This window comes from Schistosoma mansoni, chromosome W, assembly GCF_000237925.1.
Source record: "Schistosoma mansoni strain Puerto Rico chromosome W, complete genome".
NCBI classification, from domain to species: domain Eukaryota; kingdom Metazoa; phylum Platyhelminthes; class Trematoda; order Strigeidida; family Schistosomatidae; genus Schistosoma; species Schistosoma mansoni.
The window spans coordinates 33,554,716-33,568,181 of record NC_031502.1 but is presented as its reverse complement, the minus strand read 5'-3'; the positions used below and the strand labels follow the sequence as shown (position 1 = coordinate 33,568,181).

The 13,466-nt window shown below is 30.3% G+C and overlaps 1 protein-coding gene across 1 annotated transcript in view; it reads right to left on the bottom strand.

The window, feature by feature from the left end:
- Positions 1–13,466, bottom strand: part of Smp_018160 (hypothetical protein) — a 62,900-nt gene that overhangs the window by 632 nt on the left and 48,802 nt on the right. The window lies entirely within an intron of this gene.

Below are 13,466 nucleotides of genomic sequence, written 5' to 3'. Positions count from 1 at the left end.
AAACGTCGCAAAAGAGAGAAGACAAAGACTGGTAAGCAGGAAGTTTATTGCCCCAAACAGTGTCAAAATATAGCACAGAAATCTCGTGTATTTATAGTTTTTGGCTGAAAGTAAATTATCATTTAGGTCAACCAATAAGCACATAGGTATCAAACTAATCCATCCAATGGAGAAGCTCCACGTTGGCATTTCTAGAACATTCCCCTAGCCGTGATTGGATGAAATGTCTGCGGCTCTTCCTGGGCTTCTTAGGGCTTCCGAGAGTCTACCGACGGGCCGTCCTTACACCTCCCCCTTTGAAGTCTGTGACGTATGAATTTCTTTTTGGATTTTCTTGAAGCATTGTTGTTGTTCTCGTTTTTCTGTTCATCACCCTTATTGGCTGCGCGCTCTCACTCTTGAGTTTTTCTAGTCGTTGGATGCGGCCTTCTTTCGGGCCTTTCTCCACCAGAATGTGGAGCGATTGCATGTGCACATTTGTCCAGCACAACCACACACTCAAATGCATCGTCGCGTTTGCTCACTGCCTCCTCAATCCACGTGTGAACAGCATTGCCACCACAAACACTCACACTAACATCATCACAACAACACCAACCAGCCACAATGCACAGGTACGCAGCACCTCTCATCTCCACAACCGCCTCACAATTCTCATCAAAACAGTCACCATCCACGTCAACTGCAAACCTGTCACATGCATCATCACGCACATCACAATTACTAAATCATGTTCAACTCAAACATATTCCCATCACATTGAAACACAGATATATGTGAAGGAAGAATATTGTGTTGAATGAATTGTCTGCTGAACTTGCAATTGTATGTGTGAATTGATAATGCAAACTGTGGTGGTGGTGGTGGTCGTGGTGGTGGTGGTGGTGGTGGTCATGAGGACGCAATGCATGGTGGAAAGGAAGGAGTAAGAAGTGAAGGGGGCCTAACTCTATAAAATTAGAATAATAATCATAAACTTATTACGTTGATATCAAAAACCAAATTGTATTCCAGCTCAGTTATTACAAAACAGTAAGATGATTGTTAAAGCGTTCAACTTGTAAAGAGAGAATAACAGAGGATTTTAATTCTGCTTCATCTAATTCTCTTGATTAGGTAACCGAATGGGGTTTTTGGAGTACAAATATAAATTATTACTCACAGTTGAGTAAAAAATAAAATACGTACTTGATGATACATACACTCACCATTTTTAATGGGATTTATATCTTATGTATTATTTTTACCGTTTAGCTCGTCAGTAACATAATTATGAAAGAGAATACAGTTGTTTTAATTTAACTTGTAGTGAAAATTAATTATTATCTTGGTATTTACCCACATACATAGAAATTTATACACTATCAGTATAAGGATGAATTATATAATAGACGAAACAATGTTAAAATGTAAATACTTTCTAGACTTTTACGTAATAAAAAGAATAACCTAAAGTTCGGAAAGTTTAAAATGGATACTAATCCAGTTTCTGGATAAGTATTATCATTACGTTGGGTGTTAGAGTGGAGAAAATGTCAAGAAAACCCTTGAATATGGTAGAAGAAAGCCCAGTGTTATTATGTTGTCCTGATACTGCATAATCACATTAATAGTATATTAGGTTGCTCGAATTTCAGCGTCACCTATTTTACACCTGTGAAAATAATTGCAATAAATTTTTCCATTTAGATTTGTTTTAATTGACTGATTATAACTGTTAATTACATGAACACACACTACAACCTAACCTAAGGTTAATTACTTCAAAGTTCACTTATTTTTCGTAGAGAGATAGTGAAAAGGTGATTACAATCAAATTTATGAATCCAATATATATGTGCATATATGAAACATGTTGGAAACGAGTGTCATTAAAAGTAAAACTAGTCAATAAAAATCAGTGGCTTCTAAATACCGTTGTAAAACTTTATTCCTACACACTTAACAAGTTAGTCAGTTAGTAATATGTAATGTAGAACCTATCACATAGATTCAAGTTGTCATATTACACATCAGCAAAAGCTAAATCCAAGAGTAGTAGTTTCAATAGTAGGGGTAAATGTATTAGTGATATTAAGAAAGATTATGCATAGAAGATATGAGTCAAGAAAAAATGAATATAGTATTGAATAAAGTAATAATGATAAAACTATATATAATTGATAATCTTTCCCACATTATTGTAATCGAATTTTACTTCATTAAAACAACTTTAATCTACTGTTTGCATTCAGGCTTCATTTTATCCAACTTTAGACTGGATAAATTATAGTTGGTTATGTTACAATAAAGATGTCATCATTATTAGTATAAAAGTGATTATAATAATATTAGTATAGTGAAAAAAAGACAACAAATAAACATCAACAATTAATGTTTGATAGATAGACAGACAGGCAGACAAATAATCAAAATATCATATTTCAGTCAGAATAACAATAACGAATGAACAGATTTTCAATAGCCTATTCAAGAGTTTACAGCTGGAAGATATCTTTTTTCCCTAGATAGACAAAAAAGAATAATTGACTGTAATCAGTATATTCATTTAATTGAACAAGGATAGACAAATCAATAACAAAAGTTAGCTATCATCTAGTGAAATAGAAACTGAAGAGTTAACATATACAAATATATATATCGAAGTCCTCTATGTTATTAGCTCCCAATTCTTAGAATCAAATGTTCACTTACAGGAGAAGATACAAAGGTACGTGAAAAAAAAACATTTTAATGTATACATACGTATAAATCTACACAATACATTAGAAAATTAGAAATCGGTATGTGTGCATCCACAAAACTACTGTACACTACTGCACACGGGGATACACACATACAGGTTCACAATTAATAATATGAGTATCACTTTAGAATTAAATAATCAGAAATCACGTTTTTCTAGAGTTAGGCATTCACAATGATTTTACTTGTTTATATACATATATAAACGATCTCACCTAATTTTGCTTAACAGACAAACAAATATTTACTTTTTTTCCAAGCTGAATACATTTTTCTAGGAATGGAAAAGATTTTGTAGTTTATTTTTATTTGTTATTGTATCGAGTCACATAACAACAGCACGCAAACATTTTGAAATTTTATTAAACATAATGATAATAATAATAACAATGGCAGTATATCATAATGAGAATTGAAATGAAACAAAAAAAAAACTTTAAAATAAGGGAAAGTAAACAAACACACGAAAACTTTTTTGTAGAGTGAACCATAAATTAAAAACTTCATATAACCACCACCACCCTCGTTATCACATAATAATAATAATAATAATAGTAATAATAATAATAACTTTAATTAAAGTATTCTATTTTATTTATAAACGAGCAGATGAACAAATCACTATGATGATGATCATCATCACGAAGAGGAGAGGGAGGGTGGGCAGAAATGAAGGTCAGAGGGTGGAAGTGATTATGCATGTGTACATACAAAATCCACATGCATATATATATATATATATATATACATTTATAGTGGAGGGTGAGAGAGACAAAGCTTAAAAGAAAAGATGAATATAATAATAAAAAAGAATAAAACAAATTGGGGACATTGATAAAGCCAAGTACAAATCCCATGAACAGTGTGTGATATACGAGATTTGTTGTTGAAATAGTTCAGCAAGAAAAAAAGACTAATTTGTAATGCACATGGAGTATATGACACACACAAACAAGCAAACAAATATTCACAAAATATGTAAGAATTAATCGAACGATTCATTGAATTGTCAATAGGAAAGAATGTGTATGATTTAGCTACCTTAGGAGGTAAACAAAGAAATTATGAAAAAGCATGGAAATTAGGAAGAAGCATAATAAACATAAATCCACTTCATTTTTAAATTTATAGAAACCACTTGATTCATTGACATAACGAAGTTGTAGAATATGAATTTCACATTTTCTATCCAATTTAACATGTTTTTCTTTTCCATTCAAGTTGATTAAATATTTCAATGTTAACTACAGTGAGCTTTCAGAGTTGAAGATAAACGTTCCTGCAGAAATAAACAGCCTTGGATTCGTGATACCAACAATTTGATGTATGTCGACAGCAGAGAAAAAAAACTATAGAACCGGAATTAGTTTAGTGTGTATAAAATGTGTACGAGTAAGTTGATTGACAAGCATATCCGGTATAGGTAAAACAACATATAGATAGATATGTAAGGCATCTTGTTTGATACAAACTAAAAGTATCATACCATCGATATGTTTTAAATAAAGTAAACAGTGAGGCATATGAAAAAAATCGGAAATTTGAAAGGTAAATTTCCTTTGGAATTGCTATCAATTTGGATAGACAAGGAAAAATAGATTACTGAACCATATATATATATATTCACGATTTACTATCATACGATTCATAGACCACTCCATCCATTCCGTGGAATGTTTTCTTTAATAACCAGATACAAAATCAAGGCTATTTTCTCTAGATGTCATTCTATGAAAACAAACAACGATATAGAAAAGAGTTCAAATAACCGCATTATCTATACTCTCTAATTATGAAAGCGATTCATCCCAAAGTCTAAACATCGATGACTTTATGAAGGGATATCAAGTGTCTATATGGCTTTTTAATGAACCGATTAGTTACTTGAAAACAGAATACAATAAATGTGTTAAAACGTGATCAAACGATCAGATTGCGCGAGACTAGGTAACTTCCTAGTTTTGGTCATTAAATCAAGCGTCTATTTCTTCAAATTGAGTCTTTAAACTCTCAATATACTGATGCTATATATTCCATCCCCTCGATCATTCAAAATGAAGTAATTTATTAGAAAGAAGTGATCTCTGAATTATTAAGCCATATAATTGATGACTCATAATGAGTAAATCCAAACATGTATATTGATATGGAGGACTTTTGAAATGTTTATTTCACCAATACGTTTTATTACTGCGTGTAAATATCGTTGTGGAGTTACGGAGTTCATGAACCCTGTTTCATTTTGTTCTGATATTCTGTAAACTTTTCTGTCTTTATCAAAACTATGTAGATACATTTTCTTTTGTGCAAATTTTTTTTGAACTAAATGTAAATAAATATAAGTCTAATTGTTATATATTTGGCGGTTGATTATAGGTTAAAGAGTTCAACTTTAAATCAGTAGGTCAAAGATTTCAATTCTTTCTCACTCCCAATCCAAATAGCACTACTACACCTTGTGCCTAAAGTAAAGCTCAAAGACGAGTACATTAATCAGCACTTCTTAAATGACTTGACAAAATATTCTTTTACAAGATGAAAGTTTATGTAAGTGGTTAACTATTCACTTTTAAAAAATACTACAATACAAGGTGGTACTCAAGAAGATATCTCACTTTAGCTCAGAATAATTTTTTTTCCAAACACCTAAGTATTTGATATTGTCTCACAGTGAATACCCATCGAAGACCTATTACCAAGATCTATGCTATGACAACGTGAAATTCAACTACAGTCCAACAAGCTTCTTTTTGTCCATATGATACAAGATTTATATATCATAGTATAATGAAAAAGGAAATAAAAGTAATGGAAATTTACTAACTCAAACAATGATACGTTGACCTCTGTTTATTTTTTACCTAGTCCTGGAGACTTGAGGGGAATTATCTCCACATACATATATAATCATATGTTATTAGTTATAAGTAAAGAATTCTTCATGGTAAAAGGTAGATTAAACAAGTAATTCGATATTCCGTCATTTACTATGTATACAAACAATACATTTTTTAAAAATTCCCTCCTACATCAATGTGTAAGAAAATAAAACAAATGAATTTCTCTTATTTAATCGTTATTGATTAATACCTATTTATTTATTTGTTATTATTCTCCTTTTTTTAATATATAGAAAATTTTCACTCCTCCACTCTTTACTTATGTCTCTACTGTGCTCTTTTTAGGAGAAAATAACAAGATAGAGAAAAATAACAAATGTGACGACCATAGAGAAAACAATCCAATAGGGAGAGAGAGATGGGGGAATAACATTACCTAATTGCTTTTCGCTTAATTTTTTATCCATTGACTGTGTATATTATTTTTAAGTAGTATTAAATAATGTTAATAACGATAATAATAATCGCAAATTATTAACAAAAGGACTAGGTGAAGGCAACAAATCAGTGGGATAACGTAATCACAATTTAATAGATTTTTTAAGATCCAAAAGTATTTGTATGCAAATATATGATTAGAAAGTCAGTGTGTGTGTGTGATAACAGAATTTTATTTTTAGTACTTTGATTAAATGGTCAACAGTGACTGACTACCTTTGAAACGGATTTCTCCTAGTTCTAATGGAAATCCATTGTCAATAGAACTCACAAATATATCATCGAAAGAATTTGACAATCAGCTAAGGTTGAAAAGGTGAACCAGTAGATATTGACTCAGTAGTCTAAATGTTTATTTCACTTGACTTGAGATTTGAAGACCCTGGATTTAACTTCATATAGAGTTGTAAGTATGTATTTTTGTGTAGATGTAAAGCAGACACAGAACACACTTCCAATCTTCTTTAATTTTCAATAATTTTCCACAGCTAATGAGAATTAAAACCAACAATTATTTCATTTCTACTTTTTCATAGTTTCTTCATTATACAAAAAATTTTTCATACACATATATGTATACATGTATACGTATGTATATATTTGTTGACAAACAATGTAGAAGTTTATATAGATATACGAACCATTTCAATTAATTAAGCATAGACCTCACAGAAATAAATAAGTAAATAAATAAACTGCACACATATAGTAAAGACGACAGAGACAACTAAAATAAAGACGACGACGATTATAAATACAATAATAATAATAATAATAATAATCATAATAATAGTAATAATAATTGTTATACCATAAGACGTAATCTCTTAATCAATAAAACTTGGAAGTTGATTCATACGACACAATAACAATAATAATAATAGTAATAATAATCGCGATAAGTCTTCCCTCGTATTTTCACTTATAGCTTAGATAAAATGAATGGAAAGACAAAACAAAGATGATTTGGATAAACTAGTAAATTATGATAACAACATTTGAATAGATCAGAAGGGGTTTTGTGGAGATTTCAGTATTTTCATAGTTGAAATCATGAGTCAATTGAAGCTAGACCACCATGGAAAACCTGGAAGCACTGGATGGCTGTTTCTTCCTATTGTGGGACTCCTCAGCAGTGCGCATCCACGATCCCACACTCGCGAGATTCGAACCCAGGACCTGCCAGGGGGGGTTCCGCAATAGGACGAAACGGCCGTCCAGTGCTTTCGGGTTTTCCATGGTGGTCTAGCTTCAATTGGCTCATGACTTCAACTATGAAAAACATTTGAATAGTAGTAATTCTGATGATTATGCAAGTGACTTTGATTGAGTAAAGAGAAAATGAGCATGTAGTTAGTGTCGTAATTTGGAATTTCTTTCTTAAGTAGTATTCATTTTGATCTCGTAAGTTGAAGGCTAAGAAATGATACCAACTATTGTACATTAATGTCATAAAGGGCAAACAGACTGAGACTTTGAATAAAAGATGGATAAATACTAAAAGAGAATTTAAAAAAAATTGAGGACATTGATAAAGCCAATTGCAAATTTCATGAGTAGTATGTAATAAGTGCAGAATTTGTTATTGAGACATTCCAGTAAGACAAAAAAGACTACTTTGTTATGCACAAAGTATAGTGTTCAGTCTAATCTTTCAAAGGTTAAAAAACATATGCTAACTATAAGATTTCAGCATTGGTGAGTCAACATTAAAGCGCTAATGAAAGAGCTTACTTACGTTAGGAAGGAATTAAAAAGTTTATACTTCAAAAAATGAAGAAAAACTAGTTCTCGATTATTTCCATATATTTTTTTCAAAATACGGTTAATTTCTTTCTGTACAAAATGACGCACAGAATGGTTTCCTATTAGTGATTTCAATCAAAAACAGCAAGATAACATATGAATTGGTAAAGTATGACTGGTGGATGGACAAGAAACTGAAATGAAATAATGGTTGGGCAGTGCTTCCAAAAAGGAATCGAATCGGACAAGACTTATGCTTAATTGCACAAATAAACACAGTTTTACTCGTAAAACAAAGTGATAATAATGGTAATAATGTAACGTACTTGTTAAGAACAGGTTTATGTTCTCATCTTTGGGGTGAACAGTTGATATGAAGGATAATGCTATTATCAAGATATTCAAAATAAACCACATGGAGTCGGTTTCGAATATGAAACACATTAGTTGGTAGCAAATTTTATAAATTAATGAGCCACTGCTTTCTATCAGAATAAAACCAGTTATGACCGATAGAATTTCGACGAAATATCAAAGAAAAACAACCGATTTTCCCTATTTATTACAAGGGACAAACTAACAACATCAAACACCTAATAAAAATAGTTAATTAGCTGAAACGGTATCCAGTCTGGCAAGATGCTATATTTTTTGGTTCAATTTGAGAAATTCTGAACATCTTATAGTTAAGACTAGGAATATGAGGAATGAAATAGTTTATAATAAATATGATGATTGGTTATCCGAAAGATGAAGAATGAATGCATCTTATTTGTTCACTATTGAAATATATTGTTTCTAATGCAATCATCATTAATTTACCCGATCATCAGATGATAGTGTACAATTTATACTATTTAATGAGTCCTATACTAGAATGAAACAACTTTTTAGTGTTCTGCATTAGACAATGATTGTTTGGTTACAAAGTTGGTTCATAATCTGAACGACTTTGAAATTAAACAATCTTCTACAAACTTCTCACCCTAACAACAATAAATGGTTGTTCACTAGTGGTTAGCTTCAAATAATTATTACAAAAGTTTTAGTGAAAAACTGTGATTGAGACAAAGTTTTACAAACATACAAGAAGTTGGTTAGTTATAAAAATCAAACGTGATTTATGAAAATCATACATTATCGATTGAAGTTGGAAATGTCGATCATTGGATTCTACTAGTTCGGTAATCTAAAGGTTATTATTAGACTTCAAGGTTCTGAGTTCTTGGGTGGCTGCAAGTAATCGTTAATAAACCCTATATATGGGTTTCATACTAGTTAGTACTTGTCAACAAGATATACTTGTAATCCTTAGGGAATTGATGCTCTCTGTAGGGACTGAACCTGGGTCTCCCAGTTATACAGTAAGAGACATTACGACTGAGCTATTTATGCCGCAGCTTATCTCTTGTAGGAATGAGATATTTACTACTGATTGGTCATTGAGTAGTAACAAATGTCACAGTTGTAGTGTTGACTGAACTCTATAGATGTCGAGTCACTTAGACTAGTAGCTGCATCGAAAATTTATCGATCGAATACGATCAACAGTTTATGGACTATACAAACATGATATTGATTACTACTCAGGGATCAATCAATTGGCCATAAGTTCGATAGCAACTGGAGTCCTATATTAGGATAAACCAACCATCTAGTGTCACATGCTATTCAATATTTGACTAGCTAAAGTCAGTTCGCTATGTTAACTACAGTTAAAAAACAGTAATCGGGTGACAAGATTACTTCTTAACATGAAAATAGACATTAGACTTGCCAATTACTTTACTATGAGAATCACTTTCAACTAATAAATTGTGTAATCTTATGACAGATTTCTTACACATACGTACTTTTTTAAAAGAAAATATTAGACGCACGATGTAATACATATATTCCAGGTGAGGAAGTTTACAGTTTGTTATTGGTAGATAATATGTTTAAGTCTAAAGCAGTACACCAACTTGAAATAACGGTACATTGGAGTGGCAACGTTTTGAAATTTACAGTCTAAATTTCCTAAGACTTATTGAAAACAAAAACAAATATCAATGGGTTTTATTATAAAACACAATGCAAAATCAATAAAAGCCACTTTCCTCTGTGTGTATGTATAAACAGGTATGTCGTTAGAAATTATACCTTACACTATAAATAAGAACAAATACATGACCCCAATAAATTATTCAGTGACAAAAAAAAACTATAATTTCCTAATAGTTTAAGGGTCAGTGATTACAGAAAACATACAAAAATGAAATTTAATCGATAAGTCCGGAGTAAATTGAAAATATTTTGCAACATAGATTAGTTTCATTTTATTAATAGAACATAGTAGCAGATCATAATTTTGTTGTTTTTTTTCCATTTTCAAAGAAAAGACAATAACTGAATGAGTAATTCACAAACAAATACCACCGGTAACAACAATAACAACGAAAAAAAAACAACTTGAAGATTAGCAAGACAATAATAGAAGGGAAATTTTCTACAGTTTTATAGAGATAGATGTAATCCTAGTAAATTGTGTAAAAGAGAAACTACTGAGAGAATGAGTGGAACAGGAAACTGTAGTGTATGTATGTGTAAGCGATATATATATATATATATATATATATATATATATATATATATGAGAGTAGTGTAATACATATACATATTATACATACATATAGGAGAGTAGTGTAAGTGACAAGGAACTTAAAATAAAACACGTACATACATTTCAGTAGATAATAGTAATTAACAAAATATACTTTGTAGAGTGAGTGGCCTTATCTGACCTGACCGGACCAGGTCAACTTAAAGAAAATTAACTATATATACATAAATTTCTAAAACCGAAGTAAATCAACAGGGAAAACTTGAATAAAACAAACATGTATGCATGCATACATACAAACAAATGATGAGATAGACGTAAGTCAAACTAGGGGAGAAACAAGCATAGTAAATAATTAGCAAACAGATGGAAGAAAATAGGTCAACACACTTTTAAAAAAATGAAAATGTTAGAGAGGAAAAGTAGTAATAAAAAAGGGTACTAAAATGTTTGCGTGTGGACTTGATTATAGACTAGAAAGAATTTCATTTAAATTGTTTCACGTTATGCCCTCCTCCTACTCATTGTTGTTCGGTAGTTTTTAATTAATTCTCCACAAATCACCCGTCACATTATTTAAGAGAAACACAGAGTATATTACAAAAAACCTACTACAATTACGGGATAGGAATAGGAAAATTAAAAAGTGTCAATAACCTGGGGCCTCAGTCTTTTATTTACAAATGAATAAAGCATGAAAGAACAACTTAAAAAGGAAAAGAGATGAAGGAAGCTTACACTGATGTCAGTTTACTATTTAATAATTAGTCAGAAGAGAGTATACACAACACTACAGGAATTACATAGCTTGCAGTAACCACCACTGGTCAAATGAAAAAGAAAAATTCCAACAGAAACGATATATGTGAGAGAAGTGAGAATAAGCCCTAAAGAAAAAGCATACTTCTTCTATTCAAGTTTTAATCATTGACTTTAATGTTATATTTTTGTTTTTCAAATCAAATTTAATTGATTTCTTTTAGGTATTACATTGAATATTAAAACATTGTAAATATTCCCTTATTTCAAGTAATTACATTAAGAAAGAGAAATTGTAAATAGTAAAATATTGACTAATGTTGAAACAATTTAATGAAACAATATTCAGTGAAAAGAGAAACGGTTGTGAACAATGAAAGAAACTGTGTGGAAAAATAAAATATGCTGAGATAATATGTTGCTTGGATGCTTTTAATGGTTGGAAGAAAGAGTGAATACGTCATACGATCAACAGTTTTGAAATTATATAATCGTATAAACTTGTTAATGGATAATAATCGGAAAGAGAGAGTACAACAAGAGAGTCTAACAACTGGTTCACAAATCATCCGTTAGTGACTGGAAATTAAACAAAAACGAGACCGATTTCAATTTAATATTACACAAAGCTTCCTTTTACTGTCCTACTCAACTATTTATTACAGCAAATACACAGAAGAATAGGATTAATGAAAATTGTTTGTTGTCTACTTCGTTTAAAATATTTAAAATTGAATTTCTACTAGAAATCCTAATGTAAGCAATTGTTTATCAATCAATGATTGTCTGTGTAGTCCTAGACATAATAAATGTTGAAAGAAGTAAACGACAGCTTGACATATATAGACAAGAAAAAAAACACATGTACATATTGTACACAGAAAAGATCTGTCACATAACTAAAAAAAACAATTTAACAATAAACCAGTTAATTAGATAAGTAAACAAAAAATATATATAAGTGCCATAAAACAAAAGAAAATAATCACAGCATAACAATAATAACAATATTATTTCATAATTTACTCTTGTTCTATAACTTAATTTATTATTTAGTATGAACTTACAAATAGTATTAATACTATTAATCATAACTTTTGAAAGTCAAAACCGTGTCACAACACATGGGACACTTGTTTATAATGGGCATAATGAATAAAGTTTAAAAAAGAAGAGGGAAGAAGAGAATTAAAAAAACAAACAACAAAACAAGAAAATCCTTAAAAATTTCATAGTATAAGGGGAAATAGTGGAAAAGAGACAAGTGAATATACCATTACGTACATGCAAGGATAAATATATACACAATAATTCACTTCTACACCATAAAGCCATCTGCCTAAATCGATTTGTATTGAATAATAATAATAATAGTGGTAACTAAACACCAGTGTATTAATCGTAACTGTAATAATAACCATAATAATATTGTTATTATGTATAGACCCACAAGTATCAAGAAAAATGGACAAGAATAAAGGAAAACGGAAGGAAAAACAAACCCGACAAAAAATAGGATTTTGAAAAATATTAATACACAATCAGCTGAAGCTGAACAAACAAATAAAATGAGAAAATAGACAATAATGAATATCATTGGACGGGAAAGAAGTTATTCATCAATAAAAATAACAAACGATATGACTATCACTAGATTATTTCAAGGTGAAAATAAACATAGGACAAACAAACAAACAAACTCAATAACTAACATATTAACCTTTGCCGACGAAGACAAGAAAAATAAAGTTAGCATTCAATTCGATTTATATGGACAATAAACTTTACACAGTATATAGTATTACATTAATTATTGGTGGACACAATAATGAACAAGTAAATTTTAATGTAGAAGACTGACAGGAAATTGATAAAAATCAACACATATTAAGAAATATTAGAGTATGATCAACAAAAAAGGGAATAAAAACAAATCAACCCTTTAAAAAGATTATATATATATATATATATATATAGTAATTTGATCTTATCGGAATATATTCCTTAAAAAGATGTTTGGGAAGAGAAGAAAAAAACTGAAATAATTCTCTCTTCAAAGATATGTTTAGTGCTTTACCCGCTATATATATATATATATATATATATATATTCCTAGGCCTTGTTACTGTTTACTTACAAACTATCCTGTATATTATGCATGTCGAAAGCGTATTCATATGATTTTAATAATACTGATAATCAATATTCTTTTTTAAAATAAATAATATCAAGTTTATAGAGTTGAGATCATGAGTCAATTGAAGCTAGACCACCAT